The sequence below is a fragment of the Dama dama genome, chromosome 30 (genome assembly GCF_033118175.1).
Source record: "Dama dama isolate Ldn47 chromosome 30, ASM3311817v1, whole genome shotgun sequence".
Classification (NCBI taxonomy): domain Eukaryota; kingdom Metazoa; phylum Chordata; class Mammalia; order Artiodactyla; family Cervidae; genus Dama; species Dama dama.
This window is the reverse complement of record NC_083710.1, coordinates 8626889-8650833: the sequence shown is the minus strand read 5'-3', so window position 1 is coordinate 8650833 and position 23945 is coordinate 8626889.

Sequence of the window (23945 nt, the reverse complement as noted above, 5' to 3'; positions counted from 1 at the left end):
GAATCCCATGGACTGTGTAGTCCATGGGGTTGCAAAGAGTTGGACACGACTGAGTGACTTTCACTCTCACGAACAATACTGAAACTAGAATGCAGCAACTTTGCAAGAAATCTAGTCATCCTATTTATTATGATGATTTATTATTCACTGAGCATCAGTTCAATGATTCTTGGAGCAAAGAAATAATTTTTTATCTATTTCAGATATTTTTACATATAAATAAATGGAAGAATGGAATTATCTTGAGGCTGTTACTATAAAATTCATCTTTTTTTTTTCTCTCTAGAAATTCATCACAGAAAAAAGGAGACTTAAACTTCTAAAGAATAAATGATTAAACCAGAAAGTAAGGAAAATAACAAAGTGAATAGGAAGAATTTAGGGGGGAAAAACACATAAATTCCAAAGTTTCCAATTCAATTTGAACACTTATTCTTAAGAGTAGATTATTACAGCTATCAAATAAGTTGAGTTCTTTTCTTCATACTTTTCCATTTTTTTTCCCCATAAATTACCTTCTAGTGCTATCTGAATGCACATTCGTATCTTCTCTTTGACTGCTTTGGAATCCAAATTAAAAAAAATATTAATAGCAACTATTCTTCATTTTCTACATAATCTTTGCATATTCTGCTTTAAATTATCTGCAATTTGTATTACATACTCATGTAAACACAAATGCTTGTATACTTAAATAGAAAGTCCATGTAATTTAATATAAACTATCACCTGAGAATTATTAGGCATATATATTCATGGGAATATACATTGTAGCAACATTATTGAATCAGTACATGGATAATTTTTAAATATTAAAAATGCCTCCGCTTTATAACAAAAATATAAATAATTCAATGAGAGCTTGTCAATTGGAAGGTAGAGTGATAAATGCTCTTCAGACATTTTTTCATTGATTGCCTGAAGCAATGCTAAGTGATATTTATTTTTGCCACTTAATGGGTGAGGAAACAGAGGCACAAGTGATCAGGATGTTTCTCATAGTCATAGAAGAAGTATTAATTAGGCTTCAAAATTACAATTCAAACTATGCTTTTTGTCTTTGTTTCCTATTTCCTTTCCAGGAATTATTTTTAGAATTTACTTTTTAATGATTTCTTTTTTAAATATAGAGAGCACAAAATGTTAATATAACAAAATTCATATTCATATTGTCATACTCTAGAATTAGACATTAACTATTTGTATTGGCTTTTACTCTAAGGAAATGATATATTAGGAAAAAAGTTAATGGCTTGCTTAATCATCACCCTATAAATTCTTTGTCCCTTCCCAGAGGTAATCACTGTTATGCACTACTTCACATCAATTTAATTATTTCACATACATGCTACAAATATATCTACTCTGTTGTTTTGTTTTTTTTTTTTTTTTCTGAAGTCATTACTGTGTGTGACACTAGTCTGTTGTTAATTCTTCTCATGACCACTCTTTATTTTCTTAAATTTTGATGAGAATATCTTACAGAAACTGAAGAGCTCTCAGGAAATGTGTCCAGAAGCAGGGACATTTCCCTGCTTATTATCCCACAGTAGATAATGTAATTTCCAGATCCTTCCAATTAATGGTGGTCTCAGTGGAGAGAATGGAAAGGCAACTAACTATCCATTGTAACAAGGTAAATTCTATGCATTTTTGTGAAATTCTCCATTCTAAAATGTTCAATATACCTCTTCTTAGAAAGGTGTGAATTAGAACATCAAAGCCATAACTAAGTGTACAAATCAAACACGCAACAAGTTATTACAAATATTTTCTCAAAAATGTCAAAGATAAGACTATAATTAAAATTTTATAAAGTCTAATAGTTTAACTTCTCTTTCCATGATCTAATAGAGGCTCCACTAATATATTTACTTTCAGAAAGGATTAAAACCTTAGGGACTATGTATGGATATAAATGGCATGGCAGTTCAAAATGAGATTGTTTCTGTTTAATATTTCTCCCATTTAATCACAGTATGCAGTCTTCATTATTTAGTGCTTTGCTAATTATATTTCCGCAAGCAAATTTTCCATAGCCAAGATTCTTTGTCTTCCTTGTTTCTGAATCTCTAAAAAAACGTCTCCTCACAACAGTCTATAAATGATAGTACCACTTCTACTTACAGAACTACTTAAATGATGGCTCCATTACCTTACACGATACTGATGTTTTAAAGGGAGGCTGAGGATTGCTCAGGACTAAAATATTTGATCTTCTATGAGAACTGGGCTGTCTTCTGGGAAATTTTAACATAGCCATTTCCACAAACGACAAAGCCTCTGTACTCAGACAAATGCAAAAGACAAGCCTTGGAAAAGGCTTTGGGGACTTGGTGCTTATTGATATATAAAAAGATATAAAGGACAGAGCAAAAGGATATGAATTTCATTTGAGGAGGCCCCAATAATTCTACATGTACAAAGTAATTATAACACATGTGCAATGATATAATACTATAGACCATACTGTGGTAGATCAACATATTTCTTGATCCATGTACTGAAATTTTGTAACAACTTCAGGCCTCATTTTTCTTGTACTACAAGTGGGATTAATACAACTTGTCATCTCCCTCATAAGGAATATTATGAGGATTCATGAGATCACTAAATGAAGATGCTCCAAGTAAAGTGTTTAATTTACTCCCTGCCAAGAACTCAAAATCCCATTCACCCTTGCAGGACAGTAGTGCATACTGGGTGCAGAAAGAGTTAATACACTTGTTTAATTTTTTCCACCTATTTAAAATCTTGTACTTGTGTGTGGTATGTAAATAGGAGTATTTATAATGCATTAGGAGATCCCCAAGGTAAGAGTCAAAATTGTTCTTTTAAGTAAATTAAAATATAGGATTTTTTTTTCTAGAAATCTTTTTTAGCAGCAGTTGTAAAATCATCAGAATGGTTCCATATTACTTTGTCTCACCTTATTGATGAGAAAATGTATTTTTAAAGATTCATGGGTATAAAAATTAATATATAAGTACACAGACCATCAGGAGTATCTTTAAAAGGGCCAAGTTATACCTGAACAGATTTGTGTCATGTCTTGTTATCAAAGTCATTTGATTACTATCTTTCTAAAGCAAGCTCTTTAATAGATAACAATTATAAAGGTATTTTGATGCATTATTCAAAACCAATGTCAAATTTAAAGCTAAGGGATGACATAGTCTTTTTATAATCTTTTAAAGTAAATTCTCACATCTTGAAAACAGAAAAGCTTGTAGAGATGTTCTGAGATGTTCAAAAGTGATAATTATGAATGTTTAATGAAGACTGCTTTATTGAGCACATATGTCACCATTCTAGGAACTTTAATTTGAGGATGAATGGCTCCATGGCCATCAGGCAAGATGAGCATGGTCCTTAGAGTGGCCCATACTGGGTAAACAGATGAGTGATGCCAATGGCTGATGCGACTATGCCAATGCCTATGCCTATGGCAGTCCTGTAGGACTTACACACTCATGTTCTTATCACAATGCCTTACCGCTTCTCCCAGAAAGGCCTAAATAAACAAATAAGCAAAAATTAAACATGTCTCAAACAGGAGAGTTTTTCATAATTTGGGGTGATAACTAATTTTCTCAGGAGAAAGGAAAAATTCTTTGTATTTGGTTTTGATAACAGAAATCTTTAAAAAAAAAAAAAAAGAGCAAGAAAAGAAATCAACTTTGGCAAAATACTTAAAGCACAGAGAGATAAAATGAAGAAAAGAAGAAAAATATGCTATTTATATTCACACAAGTACAAATATTTTATGAAAGTGTACCACAAATTTGACATTAATTATGTGATTTGTAGTGTGACCATCATCTTCCAACTAAGCAAGTATTCCATAAAATCAATTCGCCTGTATTGCTGGGGGCTCTGTGGAATATTTGGGACAGATAATAATAGGTGAAAATGTAGCTGAAATAGAATTATATTTTTCTTTCCAAACTTTAATATTTCTTCAATTCACTCAATTTCTATTTTCTAAGCTTAGATATACAATTCACTCAATTTCTATTTTTATAGGCTTCAGTTCAGTTCAGTCATCAGTCAGGTCTGACTCTTTGAGACCCCATAGACTGCAGCCCGCCAGCTTCTTTGCCCATCATCATCTCCTTCAGCATGCTCAAACTCATGCCCATCGAGTCAATGATGCCATCCCACCATCTCATCCTCGGTCGTCCCCTTCTCCTCCTGCCTTTAATCTTTCCCAGCATCATTTTCTAAGCTTAGATATTTTATACATGGACATAAACCCAACTAAGATCATTTTCAGCAAATTTGGAAGTATCAGTACCTATATTAATAAAATCAATAATAAGGGTTAAAATTATTTAAAAGCACACCAGTTTTTCTGATCATTATCCCCAGTTGTAAACAAACACTTGCAAATTTTATCTCTAGACATATATATTCAAAGAAATGAAAAAATTTTAAATTTTGTATGACCAACTTATGAGATTGTATGCATTAACAGGAAAGATACTATTTAAGACCCCTGGATTCTAGTACAATTTTCTAAAACTGTAAAAGCCTAGTTAAAGCTCATGATTGCTGCTTTTGTGACTCTCCCCTCTAAACAAGGAAAATAGACTAATTTTCAGCAAAAAAAAAAAAAAAAAAGGAAAAAAGAGAAAAACTGCTATATATGCAAAGATGTTTGATTTTTTTGTTTATAAATGTCTTTGTATTTCATTTTGAATATTTATAAAAAGAACACTTGATTAATTGTGTATATTTCATTTACCATTTTTAATACTTTCTTCATTCAATATTTTCATAGTTGATCAGCAAATAGATTTTATGGTAACACCACATGGTCTGGTGTTTCTGTCTCTCCTATAATGTAATGATATTGTGAGCAGAAATATGCTAATACTTCCTTACCTATTTTATATAGAGGCTGTCAGTGATTCATAGTTGAACACAATGTAGCACCATGGTATGAGAAAAGTTAGAGGGAAAAAAGAAAACCAGGATTCATATTCAAAAAGAGAAGAACTCCCAAGAATCACATCAAGGATCCTTCCCTACCATTTTCTCATCTCACAGCTAAGGTCCAGACCCTTTCAACAAGCAATCATAGCAAATCCTCCATGACCACAGTCTACTATGTTTTTTCAAATTAATTTTTCACTGGAGTAGAGTTGATTTACATTGTTGTGTTAGTTTCTGCTATGCAGCAAAGTTAGTCAGTTACACACATACATATACTTACTCTTGTTTATGATTCTATTCTCATACAGGTCATTACAAAGTAGTGAATACAGTTCCCTGCACTATTAAGTAGATTCTTACTAGTTATCTATTTTATACATATTAGTATGTATATATCAATCCCAATCTTTCAATTTATATCACGTTTGTTTTCTACATCTGTGATTCAATTTCTGCTTTGTAAATAGTTTCACTTGTACCGTTTCTTTACATTCTTTACAAGAGATATCATATGATATTTGTCTTTATCTGACTTATTTCAGGAGAAGACAATGGCACCCCACTCCAGTATTCTTGCCTGGAAAATTCCATGGATGGGGGAGCTTGGTAGGCTGCAGTCCATGGGGTGGCTAAGAGTCAGACACAAGTGAGTGACTTCACTTTCACTTTTCACTTTCATGCATTGGAGAAGGAAATGGCAACCCACTCCAGTGTTCTTGCCTGGAAAATCCCAGGGACCTGGGAGCCTGGTGGGCTGCCGTCTATGGGGTCGCACAGAGTCGGACACGACTGAAGCGACTTAGCAGCAGCAGCAGCAGCAGCAGCAGACTTATTTCACTCAGTATGACAATTTCTAGGTTCTTCCATGTCACTGCAAATGACATTTTTTCATTCTATTTTATGGCTGAGTAATATTCTATTGTGTATATGTACCACATCTTCTGTTTCCATTCCTTTATCAACAGACATTTAAATTGCTTCTATGTCCTGATTATTGCATATAGTAATGAAATGAATACTGGGGTACATTTTTCCTTTTGAATTATGATTTTCTCTGGATATATGCCCAAAAGTGGCATTGCTGAACTATATAGTAGCTCTATTTTTAGTTTATATAAGGAACCTCCATACCATTCTCCATAGTGATTGTGACAATTTACATCCCAAGGAACATTGTGGGAAGGCTCCCTTTTCTCCACACTCTCTCTGGAATTCATTATTTGTAGATTTCTGATGATAGCTGTTCTAACACATGTGAGGTGATAACTCACATGTTATGATGTGCATTTCTCTAATAATTAGTGATGTGAGCATCTTTTCATGTGCCTCTTGGCCATTCACATGTCTTCTTTGGATAAATGTCTATTTAGATCTCCCATTCATTTTTTATTAATTTTTTTTTAAATATTAGGCTGAATGAACTGTATATTTTGGATATTAATCCCTTGTTGGTCACTTCTTGCAAATATTTTCTCCTGTTCTGTGGGTTTTCTTTTCATTTCATTGATAGTTTCCAAGAATAAAATTCCTAGGAATAAACCTACTTAAAGAGGCAAAAGACCTTTACTCAGAAAACTATAAGATGCTGATGAAAGAAATCAAAGATGATGCAAACAGATGAGATATACCATGTTCTTGAGTTGTAAGAATCATTATTGTTAAAAATGTCTTTACTAACCAAAGCAATCTATACATTCAATTCAATCCCTATCAAGTTACCAACAGCAGTTTTCACAGAATTAGAGCAAACAATCTTGCAATTTTTAAGGAGACACAAAAGACTCTGAATAGCCAAGGGAATTTTGAGAAAGAAAAATGAAGCTGGAAGAGTCAGGTTCCCTGATCTCAGATTATATTATGATGCTACTATAATCAGCAAAGTATGCTGCTGGCACAAAAACAGAAATATAGATCAGTGCAACAGTATAGAAAGTCCAGAGATAAGCCCATGCATCTTTGGTTACCTACTCTATACCAAAGGAGATAAGAATATACAGTGGAGAAAAGGCTCTTCAACAAGTGGTGCTGAGAAAATTGGACAGCTGCGTGTGAAGTATTTTCTAACACTGTACACAAAAATAAACTCAAATGGGCTAAGGACCTAAATGTAAGGCCAGGACAGTGTGAAACTCTTGGAGGAAAACAGGGGCAGAATACTCTCTGACATAAATTACAGCAAGATCTTTTTTGATTCATTTCCAAGCATAATAAAAATAAAGAGAAAAATAAACAAAATGGGCCTAATTAAACTTAAAAGCTTTTGCAGTCTAATTTATACTCAAATAGTAAATGATTATTTGATTAATGCCTGTCTTCCTTATTAGACTGGGGCAAGGGTCTTTTTTGTCCTTTTGTTCTTACTCCAGGAATTTATCCAATCAGCAAGTGCGCTATAGGCATTGGACATTTATTAAATTATTTTAAAGTGAAATTGGTATTCAGTGAAACCTAATTTAATGTCATGAAGTAAAAGTGAGTATTAGGCGCTCAGTCATGTCTGACTCTTTGCTACTCCATGGATTGTAACCTGCCAGGCTCCTCTATCCATGGAATTCTCCAAGCAAGAATATTGAAGTGTGTAGCCATCCCCTCCTCCAGGGGATCAAACCTGGGTCTTCCACATTGCAGGAAGATCTTTTACTGTCTGAGTCACCAAGGAAGCCCCTAACTGCACAATGTGCTAAACAAAAACAGCATCCACATGTAAATTACTCCACCTTTTCTTTCTTTTTGATACTAATCTGTGAGTTGAAATTTTACTTATTGAACTTAGTTCACTCAGTCATTATTCTCTGCCCACCATTTTGATTAAATCAAGCTTATGCCACCCAACACGAGGAAGTACACTTGCATGCCCAGATATTTCTGTAGTCTAAGAAATGAAATTAGAAAGAGTGCTCATTGTATGTCCCTGCTTATGTAGTTATTGTTCTGAAATATATTGATAATATCAATGCTATACTAGCGAGATTTAGCCTCTTATGTGTGTTCAGTTATTTACAGTGTCTAACTCTTAGAGACCCCATGGACAGTAGCCCACCAGGCTCCTCTGGAAAATTACATGGAATTTTCCAGGCAAGAATACTGAAGTAGGTTGCCATTTCCTACTCTAGGGGATCTTCCCAATTCAGGGATCAAACCTGAATCTCTTGCATCTCCTACATTGACAGGTGGATTCTTTACTACTGTATCACCTAGGAAGCCTGGTTTAACCCCATAGTTAAACATTTATTTTTCTATACTTGAAATGCAAAAAAATAATAAAAATAAGCATGATGACTCAAGACAATACTCATTATAACCATGGAATTGTGTTTGTAGATTGTATATTAGTCAAGATATATTTTGTCTGAATTTCATCTCTAGCTCCTCTGTGTAACATTCATTCCTAGAAATGTCAACTGTGGCCAGTGGCAGGCAGCTCCAGATTTATATGGGCTCTTATTGGGAGAATTCTGAAATGAAGAGAGCCCTTGCCTTGGGTATACCCAGCTAATGTCTTGGAGATGACTCTTTCACTGCTTTTTTGTGGTCAAGTGAGGTAAGATCATGGCATCCGGTCCCATCACTTCATGACAAATAGATGGGGAAACAGTTGAAATAGTGGCTGACTTTATTTTTCTGGGCTCAAAAATCACTGCAGATGGTGATTGCAGCCATGAAATTAAAGACACTTCCTGGAAGGAAAGTTATGACCAAACTAGACCACTTTTTAAAAAACAGAGACATTACTTTGCAACAAAGATCTATCTAGTCAAGACTATGGTTTTTCCAGTGGTTCATGTATGGATGTGAGAGTCGGACCATAGAAAGCTGAGCACTGAAGAATTGATGCTTTTGAACTGTGGTGTTGGAGAAGACTGTTGAGAGTCCCTTGGACTGCAAGGAGATCCAACCAGTCCATCCTAAAGATCAGTCCTGGGTGTTCATTGGAAGGACTGATGTTAAAGCTGAAACTCCAATACTTTGGCCACCTGATGCAATGAGCTGACTCATTTGGAAAGACCCTGATGCTGGGAAAGATTGTGGGAGGAGAAGGGGATGACAGAGGATGAGATGGCTGGATGGCATCACCGACTCAATAGACATGAGTTTGGGTGGACTCCAGAAGTTGGTCATGGACAGGGAGGCCTGGCGTGCTGCAGTTCATGGGGTCACAAAGAGTTGGACACTACTAAACAACTGACATGAACTGAACTGAGGTCAGATACCCAGCTCCTTGGAAGAAAACAAAGGTGCATGGGATTGGAAAAAAGCTGTTCCCAGAAGGCTAAAGAAAGATTGCCTGAAGATTAAAGAAAGAAAGAAATGTCTTCTTCCAAGGACATTTTCTTTTTCTTAAGAAAAAGATTATTAATAAAGTTTTTGTCCTTTTTTGTACACTTTCATCAGAGGATTGAGATAAATATATGTAAGGACAGAATCTCTCTCTTATATGACTTTAATTTCATATATAAAAAGCAATTGTGCCCCAGCATGTCTTAAGAGATTATGCGAAGGAGTTAGGAAGAGCCAACTCTGTAAAATTACCATGCCATCGTTTGGTTCACTTCATGAGTTTATTTTTAAAAAGAAGAGAATATTTATTTGATGCAATATGCTTGCCTTAAAAGCAAGTGGCATTTCACTTAAGTAATCTCCATTCAGTCAATTGGAGCTTTTGTTGAGAGGGTCAGTGGGAAAGAAAAGCAGAGAAGTTAGAACACCTCAAGTAATTTCTTCACACAGAGTATGTGGTGTAGCTGATATTGGCCCCTGTTGATCTCACAAAATGAGATGCACATTGGAAGTCTAAATCAATGTAAGATCTTCAATGGGCTCTAGAATGCAATATTGATGAATAGGAATTCAATGTGTTTCTTCCTAAAAAGCAGAAGTTTTTCTTCTTAAATTCCAGCTTCTTGACTCCCAAAAGTAGGTAAGATTGCCTTTCAAAATAGCAAATTAGGCACACAAACACACACACACACACACATGTAAATATAGATGCAGATATATAAAACACACACACAAACACGTGCTAAGTCTCTTCAGTCATATCCAACTCTGTGCGACCCTATGGACTGTAGCCTGACAGACTCCTCTGTCCATGGGATCCTCCAGGCAAGAATACTGGAGTGGATTGTCATGCCCTCCTCCAGGGGATCTTCCAGACCCAGGGAATGAACCTGCATCTCCTACATTTCAGGCGGAGTCTTTACCACTGAGTTAACAAAATTCTACTGTTGTTTTCTGTTTCTGAATAAACCATGATCTCCATGCTTTACAAGCCATATGTTCTTTCTATTCATTATCTCCAGTAAAAATGATAAAAAATAATTGATAATTTACATCATAAAATATATATTTCACTATATTTCTTTCACATTGCAATATGAAATGTTAGTATTTTTTTTTTCATTTATTTTTATTAGTCGGAGGCTAATTACTTTACAATATTGTAGTGGTTTTTGTCATACATTGACATGAATCAGCCATGGATTTACATGTATTCCCCATCCTGATCACCTCTCCCACCTCCCTCTCCACCCGATTCCTCTGGGTCTTCCCAGTGCACCAGGCCCGAGCACTTGTCTCATTTAAAGATGCTCCTAGTAAGCCAGAAAGTACTTATATGAAAGTTTGTCACATAATATTTAATAGATGTCTGACTTTAGTGTTCTATTACTAAAGAGAAGCAGAAATGATCTGGTCTGTAGTACTTTACACCAGAAGCTAGAGATCCTAGATTTTTCTTAAGTCTTTGGCTCTGCTGATGATTGTTAAATAGCACCAAAAGATTTCTGGACTGTCTGTGCCTCTTTTTTATTCGTCTTCAAGAAGGAGAAAAAAATTCTCCTTCTTCAAAGCGTTACAATGAAAGTGGCTAAACATCTCAAGGTGATGGTCAGAAGCTTAAATTATGACTCGTGGAAATATTAGAAATTAGGGGGGCAAGACTGTCAGGACCAATTTGCAGGAATTCACAGGCTTGCTTGAGAAACCATGGTCTGGCAAATCTTGCTGAGTCAGGAATTGTTGTTGGTCAACTCAGAAAATCTGTAATCATGTGATGATGCAACAATGCACCCAGGTTCTTTAGGTGGAACATGGTCTCCTGGAACTGAATGGCTGAAGCAGGGACTTTCAGACCGCTTGTTCAGCAACAGTTCATATGTTCCTTAAAATCTCAAGCCTTGTATTCACTTCTGACAATTCAAATTTTTTGTCACATGTTGCTTCTGTAAGAGGATAGTTTGAGAGAGATGAAAAGGTAAACATTTTCCAATAGGTTTAATAGACCAGAGGATAAAAATAAAGTAACTGTTCTAAGAGCAGATAATCTAAAAGAATGATCAATGTTGATATAAAGCAGCATGAAAGATTTAAGACCTTCTTCCTTCCTGCTCAGGACCCTTCAAGAATGAATCAGTTGCAATTATTTTCAACCTTTGCCTCACATACAAGTTAGTGGGAAGGGGCTAAAAATCTGACGTACACCCCAAGCCCCAGGCCAACTAATAAATATTTCTGGGAGTGGAGCTCAGGTTTTCATGCTTTAAAACTTGTACAGGGGATTCTAATGTGCATCCAAATTTAAAGCCACTGATCTAGTACAATACACAGCTCCCAACAGCAGAAATTTCTCTCTGACTGCAGTAAGAAAAAGTGGTAAACCATCTTTTCTTTTCCTTAAAAGATATGGATATAAAAAATAACTACTCATAAAACTTGTAAAGATTAACAGCTAAAGCAATGTTTCTTGTAGAGTAGTGAAGTCACTGTGTGAAGTCCTCAAAATAAGCTTTTTCTCTCATGATTGACTTTTGTGTCTTCAAAAGTGTTACTCATTTTGTTTATGGACTTATCTGGCAACACGAATGCTCTGTCTGGCATTCATAGACCATATTCATCATTTACTCAACACAATATAACAGCACCTTGTAAATGTCACCATATTTGTGCATACCTGTAAAACACAGATATTGAGTGTCATATGCAGGTTTAGGTGTGATAATCTGCATAATTTGCAGGGCCATGAACAAGATGGAAATGCTGTAACCCTTGCTCAGAAACATTAAAAAATGTAAGATGACAACACCAGAGCATTAAATCTGTAGGGTCCAAAGTGAATGCACAGATAATACACTCATTAGAAAGGGGCCTTGCATATGATTTTTTTTTTTTTTTTTTTTTTAGGAAACTTGTATGTAAAAGAAAAAATGGAAAGGAGCAGAGATGGGTAGCTAAGCAGAGGAACAGAAAAAACTTCAATACTTTTCACACTAATTGTTTCATTTTTCTACTACTACTGGTCCACAAACTTTCTGGTGAGCCAAATCCAGCCCACTCCTTGTTTTAGTATAAAGATTTATTGGGGAACAGTCAGGTTCCTTCATTAATGTATTGCCTATGGCTGCCTTTTTACACTAAAGTGGAATGAATGGTTAATGATAGAGCCTACAAGTCCTGCAAAGTCTAATTTAAAATCACTTTACAATTCTTTACAGAAAACTTTGGTAACCCCCAAGTAGTATCATGGCAAACCACTTCAGTATTCTTGCCTTGAGAACCCCATGAACAGTATGAAAAGGTAAAAAGATAGGACACTGAAATATGAACTCCCCAGGTCAGTAGGTGTCCAATATGTTACTGGAGATCAATGGAGAAATAACTCCAGAAAGAATGAAGAGACGGAGCCAAAGCAAAAACAACACTCATTTGTGGATGTGACTGGTGATGGAAGTAAAATCTAATGCTGTAAAGAACAATGTTGCATAGGAATCTGGAAGGTTAGGTCCCATGAATCAAAGAAAACTGGAAGCGGTCAAACAGGAGATGGCAAGAGTGAACATTGACATTTTAGGAATCAGTGAACTAAAATGGACTGGACTGAGTAAATTTAATTCAGATGACCATTATATCTACTATTGTGGGCAAGAATCTCTTAGAAGAAATGGAGTAGCCCTCATAGTCGACAAAAGAGTCCAAAATGCAGTCCTTGGAGGCAATCTCAAAAATGACAGAATGATCTCTGTTCTTTTCCAAGGCAAACCATTCAATATCACAGTAATCAAGGCTATGCCCCAACCAGTAATGCTGAAGAAGCTGAAATTGAATGGTTCTGTGAAGACCTACGAAAACTTTTACAGCTAACATCCAAAAAAGATGTAATTTACATTATAGGGGACAGGAATGCAAAAGTAGGAAATCAAGAAATACCGGGAGTAACAGGCAAATTTGGTGTTGGAGTACAAAACAAACCAGGGAAAAGGCTAAGAGAGTTTTGCCAAGAGAACACAATGGTCATAGAAAACATCATCTTCCAACAACACAAGAGAAGATTCTACACATGAACATCACCAGATGGTCAGTATGAAAATCAGATTGATTATATTCTTTGCAACCAAAGATGGAGAAGCTTTATTCAGTCAGCAAAAACAAGACCAGAAGCTGACTGTGGCTGAGATCATGAACTCCTTATTGCCAAAGTTAGACTTAATTTGAAGAAAGTAGGGGAAACTGCTAGACCATTCAGGTATGATCTAAATCAAATCCCTTATGATTATAGAGTGGAAATGACAAATAGACTCAAGGGATTAGATCTGATAGACAGAGTGCCTGAAGAATGTGCCTCCTATGGATGGAGGCTTGTGACATTGTACAGGAGGCAGTGACAAAGACCATCTCCAAGAAAAAGAATTGCAAAAAGGCAAAATGGTTGTCTGGGGAGGCGTTACAAATACCTGAGAAAAGAGGAGAAGTGAAAGGCAAAGGAGAAAAGGAAAGATATAAGCATCTGGATGCAGAGTTCTAAAGAATAGCAAGGAGAGATAAGAAAGCCTTCCCCAGTGATGAGTGCAAAGAAATAGAGGAAATCAATAGAATGGGAAAGACTAGCGATCTCTTCAAGAAAATTAGAGATACCAAGGGACCATTTCATGCAAACACGGGCACAATAAAGGACAGAAATTGTGTGAACCTAACAGAGGCAGATGACATAAGAGATAGCAAGAATACACAGAAGAACTACACACAAAAAAATCTTCATGGTCCAGATAACCATGATGGTGTGATCACTCATTTAGAGCCAGGTATCCTGGAATGCAAAGTCAAGTGAGCCATAAGAAGCATCACTACAAACAAAGCTAATGGAGGTGATGAAATTCCAGTTGAGCTATTTCAAATCCTGAAAAATGATGCTGTGAAAGTGCTGCACTCAATATCCCAGCAAATTTGGAAAACTCAGCAGTGGCCACAGGACTTGAAAAAGGTCTGCTTTCATTCCAATCCCAAAGAAAGGCAATGCCAAAGAATGCTCAAACTACCGCACAATTGTACTCATCTCACACCTTAGCAAAGTAATGCTCAAAATTCCTCAAGCCAGGCTTCAAGAATACATGAACTGTGAACTTCCAGATGTTCAAGCAGGATTTACAAAAGGCAGAGGAACCAAGGATCAAATTGCAAACATCCACTGGATCATCAACAAAGCAAGAGAGTTCTAGAAAAATATCTACTTCTGCTTTATTGACTACACCAAAGCCTTTGATTGTGTGGATCACAACAAACTGTGCAAAATTCTTCACGAGATGAGAACACCAGACTACCCGACCTACCTCTTGAGAAACCTCTATGCAGGTCAGGAAACAACAGTTGGAACTGAACGTGGAATAACAGACTGGCTCCAAATAGGGAAAGGAGTATGTCAAGACTATATTATCACCCTGATTATTTAACTTATATGCAGAGAACATCATGAGAAATGCTGGGCTGGATGAAGGACAAACTGGTTCCAAATTGAGAAAGGAGTACATCAAGGCTGTATATTGTCACCCTGCTTATTTAACTTACATGCAGAGTACATCATAAGAAATGCTGGGCTGGTTAAAGCACAAGCTGGAATCAAGATTGCTGGGAGAAATATCAATAACCTCAAATATGCAGATAACACCACCCTTATGGCAGAAAGTGAAGAACTAAAAAGCCTCTTGACGAAAGTGAAAGAGGAGAGTGAAAACATTGGCTTAAAGCTCAACATTCAGAAAACTAAGATCATGGCATCTGGTCCCATCACTTCATGGCAAATAGATGGGAAAACAATGTCAGATTTTATTTTCTTGGTCTCCAAAATCATTGCAGATGGTGACTGCAGACATGAAATTAAAAGATGTTTGTTCTTGGAAGAAAAGTTATGATCAACCTAAACAGCATATTAAAAAGTGGAGATGTTATTTTACCAACAGAGGTTCGTCTAGTCAAAGGTATGGTTTTTCCTGTAGTCATGTATGGATGTGAGAGTTGGGCTATTAAAAATGCTGAGCGCTGATGAATTGATGCTTTTGAACTGTGGTGTTGGAGAAAATGCTTGAGAATCCCTTGGACTGCAAGGAGATCCAAATAGTCCATCCTAAAGGAAATCAGTCCTGAATATTTATTGGAAGGACTTATGGTGAAGCTGAAACTCCAATACTTTCGCCACCTGATGTGAAGAAGTGATTCATTTGAAAAGACCGTGATGCTACGAAAGATTGAAGGCAGAAGGAGAAGGGAATGACAGAGGATGAGATGGTTCAATGGCCTCACCGACTCTATAGACCTGAGTTTGAATAAGCTCCAGGATTTGGTGATGGACAGGGAAGCCTGGCGTGCTGCAGTCCATGAGGTTGTAAAGGGTGAGACACAACTGAGCAACTGAACTGAACTGAAGTAGTATCATGAACTAAACACTAAGACAACTTGAAAAAAGTTAAATATGTTTTTTGTCACTTCTCCTCTTTCTATTTTGAGGTAAATGGAACAATTCCTTCTTCATTATTTTTATATTAAAATATGAAGATGGATCCCAAGTAGATCTTCAAAATTTAGATTGACAAATAATTATCATTAGTTGGTCCCATCCATCAATCCCTGTTATGTCATCAAAAGTTCTGATAAAAAACAGTGCATTGTATCCAGAAGTAAGAATTTCAGAGGAATGATTCATATCAATGTATGACAAAACCCACAAAAAATAAAAAAATTAAAAATTAAAAAAAAAATTTACCTAATTAATCTCAATAGTCCACAGCATCTTGGAATCATTTGTGGATGGAAACGCATTACATACTTACTTACAGCATTTTTAGGTGCCACGGTACAGAGAGTGTCTGTATGCCTCTTCTGCAAATGCCACATGAGCCAGGCTATCAAAGGCCGACATTTAGACTCAGTTTTTGGAAAACCAATTTAAAATACCTGGGCAATTATATAAAAACTTATTCATAAAACAAAGCAAATCTTATTATGAGTCCCATGCTCAGAAATTGCCAACTTTCATTTTAATGACCTGATTTCAGGAAAACAGAAGTAGAATAACTATGCACTGGGGAGGTAGCTAGAGAAGTATTCAGTTTCAGAAATACAACTTCACTTCAAGCATAAGCAGTCAGGGATGAGTTGTGAGTTTAGAGCAAAACATGTAAAACTCACCTATTTTTTTGTTATTGTTATTCAAATAGAGGGAAAGTTCAAATCAAGGCAGTTGGACTTATTCTTTTCTCTGCCAAGAGTTGAGATTTTAACATACATGTTATACTGGTCATTTAGAAAACATGTACAATGGCATTCAGTATAGTTTTAAACTGTGAAATGGAAATATAAAAAACTAACAACAGCTGGAGATAATAAAATTGGATTCTATTATATTGCAAATAAGCTTAAATACTGTGTTAGCTCTCGTGTGGTGTGCTATTTGGTCTGACGGACTAAATATGACAAATGTTACTGTTGATGCGCAGTCCACATCCGCATATAGACACAAAATCCAATTTTTGTGGAAAACTTTTTCTTTCTTTCATTTTTGCTTTATTTTTAATTTCTATCTGCATAATTCTAAGAGATTTTGAGTTTATTTCAAAGCTTAGTAAAGAAGGTTAACCAGTATGTTTTCACTACCTGAATCCTATTATTTTGTGATGTCATTCAAAGATAACCCATTGTATTATTTGCAAAATATAGTGCAGATGCCTTGTAGTAGGTCTGAGAAAGTCACCAGTTTGTGACATTCCAAAACCCTTCTAACACTAGAAAATGAAAACAAAAATAACAAATACATGATATTCTCCAATTCTACATCTTTCACTATCTCTGTGTCTGTTATATCCTGAACTGACACTTTCACCAAGATTCTTCTCAGAATATCATAGCACTTTCATCACTGCTTTCATGTGTGATTTCCCAAGAAAACTTTAGACAAACCTACACTTTGAATAGAACTTTTCATCAAAGTGTAATATACAAACAGAAAAGCAAACAAATCAAAGTCTACAGCTCAATTAATTTCACAACTAGAACACTTTTGTTTAATCAGCATCAAATAAAGTATCAGAAAATTCTAATATGCCAGAAGCCCCTGTTGCTTTCTTTTAATCGTTGTCTCCCAAGAGGTGCTAATATCATGAATTCTAACCTCAGAGAATGGGATCATACAGTATGAGATGCTGGATTCTCATGCTCAATATTATGCTTGTGATATTATCACATGCATTTTATTTTTACTTTCCACAGAATTATCTTTATGCTATAAATCAGCACCCTTAGTCTTCTTTATGAATTCCTTCATTATACAATTCTGCACTTGTTCACTTTTTTTATCTTCTATTTCAATTAACTCCGTGATGTCTACTTTTTGTAATCAATTATTCTTGGCATTATGAGAATAAAATTTTCTGTTAAAATATATCTTTGTCTTAAGGAGTTTAATATTTAGTGGAAGGAACCAAACATAATTAACTCAAACGTCATACAAAATTACAGAAACCCTAAACAGAAATACAAGAGACATACTGCAAGAATATGAAATTAAGATGTACTTATTTTGCCTGAGGAAACCAGAGAAAATTTCATTTATAAAGCTGTCTTGATGGTTAAAAAGGTCTTAGTTAGCTAAGGATCACTGAGAGCATAGATGAACAAGGTCCAGTAAAACAAAACTGAAAATAATAACCAGGAATAATTGTGATCTAATGTACCAGCTAATTCTGCTGGAAACGTACCTTGAGGACATTTTCCCCCATGCAGGTGTTATTTAGTTCCCCTTCCATTTCCTTTTGGAAAGTAACCAGTTCTCAATTTGTTCCACTTTTTTCCGGCTAAACTGATTTCTTGCTTCTGCTTGGATTACCCCCTGTTCATTGCCTTTAATGCTGTCATTATTCAGAAAGGGGATCACACTGAGGGAAATCAAGATGACAGAGTAGTAGGATGCTGAGCTCACCACCCCAAAACAAACAGGTAAAAAATGCACCTACATGTTGAACAAATCTTACTGAAAACAAACTGGAGACTGGCAGAAAAGGGCTATTCAACCAAGGCTGTAAAGAAAGATCTATAGGAAGTCAGGTAAGAAGGGAGAAGCAGCAAGCAGGTAGAAACCTTCATCCCTAGCAGGGGCTACAGAAAAGGAGATTGGAGATCACATAACTGAAGATCCTTCTTTGGGAGTAACGATATGGAGTCATATATTTGGCACCCCAACCCTGGGGTCTGACATTGAGGGGTCTCTCTCAGTTCAGTTCAGTCCCTAAGTCATGTCCGACGTTTTGTGACCTCATGGATTGCAGCACACCAGGCTTCCTTGTCCATCACCAACTCCCAGAGCTTGCTCAAACTCATGTCCATTGAGTCAGTGATACCGTCCAGTCATCTCATCCTCTGTTGTCCTCTTCTCCTCCTACCTTCAATTTTCACCAGCATCAGGGTCTTTTCCAAAGATTCAGTTCTTCGGATCACGTGGCCAAAATACTGGAATTTCAGCTTCAGCATCACTCCTTCCAATGAATATTCAGGACTGACTTCCTTTAGGATTGATTGGTTGGATCTCCTTGCAGACCAAGGGATTCTCAAGAGTTTTCTCCAACACCACAGTTCAAAAGCATCAATTTTTGCGCTCAGCTTTCTTTATAGTCAGACTCTCACATCCTTACATGACTAGTGGAAAAACCATAGCTTTGACTAGATGGACCTTTGTTGGCAAAGTAATGTATCTGCTTTTTAATATGCTGTCTAGATTGCTCATAGCTTTTCTTCCAAGGACCAAGCATCTTTTCATTTCATGACTGCAGTCACCATCTGCAATGATTTTGGAGACCAAGAAAATAAAGTCTGTTACTGTTTGCATTATTTCTCCATCTATTCGCCATGGGGTGATGGGACCAAATGCCATGATCTTACTTTTTTAATGGTGAGTTTTAAGTCAACTTTTCACTCTCCTCTTTCACTTTCATCAAGAGGCTTTTTAGTTCTTCTTTTCTTTCTGCCATAAGGGTGGCATCATCTGCATATCTGAAGTTAATTGATATTTCTCCTGGCAATCTTGATTCCAGCTTGTGCTTCACCCAGCCTGGCATTTTGTGTGATGTACTCTGCATATAAGTTAAATAAGCAGGGTGACAATATACAGCCTTGATGTACTCCTTTCCCAATTTGGAACCAGTCTGATGTTCCTTGTCCAGTTCTAACTGTTGCTTCTTGACCTGCATACAGATTTCTTAGGAGGCAGGTATGATGGTATGGTATTCCCATCTCTTGAAGAATTTTCCAGTTTATTTTAACCTACACAGTCAATAGCTTTGGCAACATCAATAAAGCAGAATAGATGTTTGTTTGTTTGTTTTCTGGAATTCTCCGGCTTTTTCTATGATCCAATGGAAGTTGTCAAATTGATCCCTGGTTCCTCTGCCTTTTCTAAATCTAGCTTGAACATCTGGAAGTTCACAGTTTATGTATTGTTGAAGCCTGGCTTGGGGCATTTTGAGCATTACATTCCTAGCATGTGAGATGAGTGAAATTGTGCAGGAGTTTGGGGATTCTTTGGCATAGCCCTTCTTTGGGATTGGAATGAAAACTGATCTTTTCCAGTCCTGAGGCCACTGCTGAGTTTTCCAAATTTGCTGGCATATTGAGTGCAGCACCTTCACAGTATCATCCTTTAGTATTTGAGATAGCTCAACTGGAATTCCATCACCTCCGCTAGCTTTGTTCATCATGAGGCTTCCTAAGTAAGGCCCACATGACTTTGCATTCCAAGATCTGTGGCTCTAAATGAGTGATCACACCATCATGGTTATCTGGGTCAGGAAGATCTTTTTTGAATAGTTCTTCTGTGTGTTTTTGCCACCTCTTAATATCTTCTGCTTCTGTTAGGTCGATAGAATTTCTGTCTTTTATTGTGCCCATCTTTGCAAGTAATATTCCCTTAGTGTCTCTAATTTTCTTGAAGACATCTCTAGTCTTTCCCATTCTATTTTTTCCCTCTATTTCTTTGCATTGAGGAGCCTCCTTAGCTGGTTCAAAAACCAGTGGGACTTATGAGAAAGCTGTAAGAAACTGAGGCATCAATCATAAAGGGTGTGCACACAGGTTTCTGATCTTCTGGGAACAGTGCAGAGAAAGGAGACAAACTTCCTGGGGTTCTGGCCAGTTTCTTTGACCTCAACCGTAACAGGGTACCTGTTCTAGGCCCTCTTGTTCTAGGGCAGCTCTTCACTAGGGCAAAGCTGCCTTGGTCAAAGAGAATGAGCATGCTCAGAGAACAGAATGAACTTGGACCAGACCCTGCCTATGAACAGAGCAAAGACAGCCACTATGAACGCAAACGTCATATACATGTGTATAGTTTATACATGTATATGTATAACATGCATATGTCTATATACATGTTATATAGTCTATATATAGACTATATATATAGGCTATATGTCTATATAGGCTATATAGTATATATATACTATGTCCATACTGTATATAGTCTATACAAAATGTTATTACAAAATTATATAGGTGTGTGTAGCAGCTTTATCAGAGAAGGAAACGGCAACCCACTCCAGTATTCTTGCCTGGAGAATCCCAGGGACAGAGGAGCCTGGGGGTCTGCCATCTGTGGGGTGGCACAGAGTTGGACACGACTGACCTGACTTAGCAGCAGCAGCTTTATTGATGCAAACTGATGTACAAAGTATTGCATATATTTAATGTACACAATTTGATGAGTTTGGACATATGCAGACACCTCTGATACTATCATCAGAGGAAGTGGGAGGCTATCACAACCAGTATGGACATAGGTGCTCAAAATAAATGAATATTGTATGGTTGTAGTAATGTCAACAGTACCGATTTTAGTATTATTACTCTTGAAATTGCTTTCTTTGTGATTCTTGGAATCATCTCCCAGGGTGTCTGTGCATGATTGACTTTCTTCAAATTTCCATAAAGTAACTGCCAAGGCGTCTTGATGCCTTCCATTCTCATCACACAGTCAGTCCAGTGCAGCTAAGCTGTAAACCATATATCTTGCATGTCTGCAAAATAAAGGGACAGGTGATTGGAAACAAGTCAAAATGAGGTCAGAGGGGAAATTCTGGAGAAAAAAGTGGATTAGAGTGATTCTCCTTGGGGATTAAGAAAATCTGTTATAAGAACTACTAAATCTGAAGTTTATTTTCTTTTTGTAGATATAGAATAAAGTAATTCTATGTATAAAACTAACTAAAAGATCAGTTAAATACTATTATTAAAGAATTTTATAGTATAATTATGGTCTTCACCATTTGGTATGCATGAGTTACTTGGACAAATATTTTATCAAATTAAAATATAAACCTACTCAAACTCAATTGGCTTTTTTACTTAAATTGATTTATCAAAAATGCATTGATGATTTATGCAAAAACACAAATATATTTAGCATCTTCTATCCATAGAAAACAACGTTATTAACAAATGATACAGTATGTAATAAGATACTGTTCATGTCCTTCATCATTATATTCTTCAAAGTAAACAAAACTGGATGAGCTTTCTCTCAGGTCTCTTTCCTTATGAATTTATGGAATAGTGTACAATGTGAACAAAATGAGACCACTTGTTAAATTGAAAATTTTTTTTTTTTATTATTATTATTATTTTTTTCCAGTGGGTTTTGTCATACATTGATATGAATCAGCCATGGATTTACATGTATTCCCAATCCCGATCCCCCCTCCCACCTCCCTCTCCACCCGATTCCTCTGGGTCTTCCCAGTGCACCAGGCCGGAGCACTTGTCTCGTGCATCCCTCCTGGGCTGGTGATCTGTTTCACCATAGATAGTATACATGCTGTTCTTTTGAAATATCCCTCCCTCACATTCTCCCACAAAGTTCAAAAGTCTGTTCTGTATTTCTGTGTCTCTTTTTCTGTTCTGCATATAGGGTTATCGTTATCACCTTTCTAAATTCCATATACATGTGTCAGTATGCTGTAATGTTCTTTATCTTTCTGGCTTACTTCACTCTGTATAATGGGCTCCAGCTTCATCCATCTCATTAGGACTGGTTCAAATGAATTCTTTTTGATGGCTGAGTAATATTCCATGGTGTATATGTACCACAGCTTCCTTATCCATTCATCTGCTGATGGGCATCTAGGTTGCTTCCATGTCCTGGCTATTATAAACAGTGCTGCGATGAACATTGGGGTGCACGTGTCTCTTTCAGATCTGGTTTCCTCAGTGTGTATGCCCAGAAGTGGGATTGCTGGGTCATATGGCAGTTCTATGTCCAGTTTTTTAAGAAATCTCCACACTGTTTTCCATAGCGGCTGTACTAGTTTGCATTCCCACCAACAGTGTAAGAGGGTTCCCTTTTCTCCACACCCTCTCCAGCATTTATTGCTTGTAGACTTTTGGATAGCAGCCATCCTGACTGGCGTGTAATGGTACCTCATTGTGGTTTTGATTTGCATTTCTCTAATAATGAGTGATGTTGAGCATCTTTTCATGTGTTTGTTAGCCATCTGTATGTCTTCTTTGGAGAAATGTCTGTTTAGTTCTTTGGCCCATTTTTTGATTGGGTCATTTATTTTTCTGGAATTGAGCTGTAGGAGTTGCTTGTATATTTTTGAGATTAATCCTTTGTCTGTTTCTTCATTTGCTATTATTTTCTCCCAATCTGAGGGCTGTCTTTTCACCTTACTTATAGTTTCCTTTGTAGTGCAAAAGCTTTTAAGTTTCATTAGGTCCCATTTGTTTAGTTTTGCTTTTATTTCCAATATTCTGGGAGGTGGGTCATAGAGGATCTTGCTTTGATTTATGTCGGAGAGTGTTTTGCCTATGTTCTCCTCTAGGAGTTTTATAGTTTCTGGTCTTACATTTAGGTCTTTAATCCATTTTGAGTTTATTTTTGTGTATGGTGTTAGAAAGTGTTCTAGTTTCATTCTTTTACAAGTGGTTGACCAGTTTTCCCAGCACCACTTGTTAAAGAGGTTGTCTTTTTTCCATTGTATATCCTTGCCTCCTTTGTCAAAGATAAGGTGTCCATAGGTTTGTGGATTTATCTCTGGGCTTTCTATTCTGTTCCATTGATCTATATTTCTGTCTTTGTGCCAGTACCATACTGTCTTGATGACTGTGGCTTTGTAGTAGAGTCTGAAGTCAGGCAGGTTGATTCCTCCAGTTCCATTCTTCTTTCTCAAGATTACTTTGGCTATTCGAGGTTTTTTGTATTTCCATACAAATTGTGAAATTCTTTGGTCTAGTTCTGTGAAAAATACCGTTGGTAGCTTGATAGGGATTGCATTGAATCTATAGACTGCTTTGGGTAGAATAGCCATTTTGACAATATTAATTCTTCCAATCCATGAGCACGGTATGTTTCTCCATCTGTTTGTGTCCTCTTTGATTTCTTTCATCAGTGTTTTATAGTTTTCTATGTATAGGTCCTTTGTTTCTTTAGGTAGATATACTCCTAAGTATTTTATTCTTTTTGTTGCAATGGTGAATGGTATTGTTTCCTTAATTTCTCTGTCTGTTTTTTCATTGTTAGTATATAGGAATGCAAGGGATTTCTGTGTGTTAATTTTATATCCTGCAACTTTACTATATTCATTGATTAGCTCTAGTAATTTTCTGGTAGAATCTTTAGGGTTTTCTATGTAGAGGATCATGTCATCTGCAAACAGTGAGAGTTTTACTTCTTCTTTTCCTATCTGGATTCCTTTTACTTCTTT